Here is a 224-nt window from a genome sequence, read left to right as displayed (position 1 = left end):
GCAGCAGGTTAAAGCGTAGCACTAAGAAGCCACTTCCACATGAGTTTGATCCCCAGCCCCGGAGGTGACCACATGGTGCAGCAGACCTCTCCTGACCCGCCCGCTGCTCCCCTCAGCAGTGTACTTCGTCGATCTGCCTGTTCTGCTCCCTGCTCTGTCTCTGGTGAAGCCTCTCACCGTCCCTGCACCTCTGGCCTGTACCCCGGTTCTGTGTGCACAAATAA

This window comes from Condylura cristata, unplaced genomic scaffold (assembly GCF_000260355.1).
Source record: "Condylura cristata isolate star-nosed mole 26May11 unplaced genomic scaffold, ConCri1.0 scaffold00022, whole genome shotgun sequence".
Lineage (NCBI taxonomy): Eukaryota > Metazoa > Chordata > Mammalia > Eulipotyphla > Talpidae > Condylura > Condylura cristata.
Note: the sequence above shows the minus strand (reverse complement) of the source record.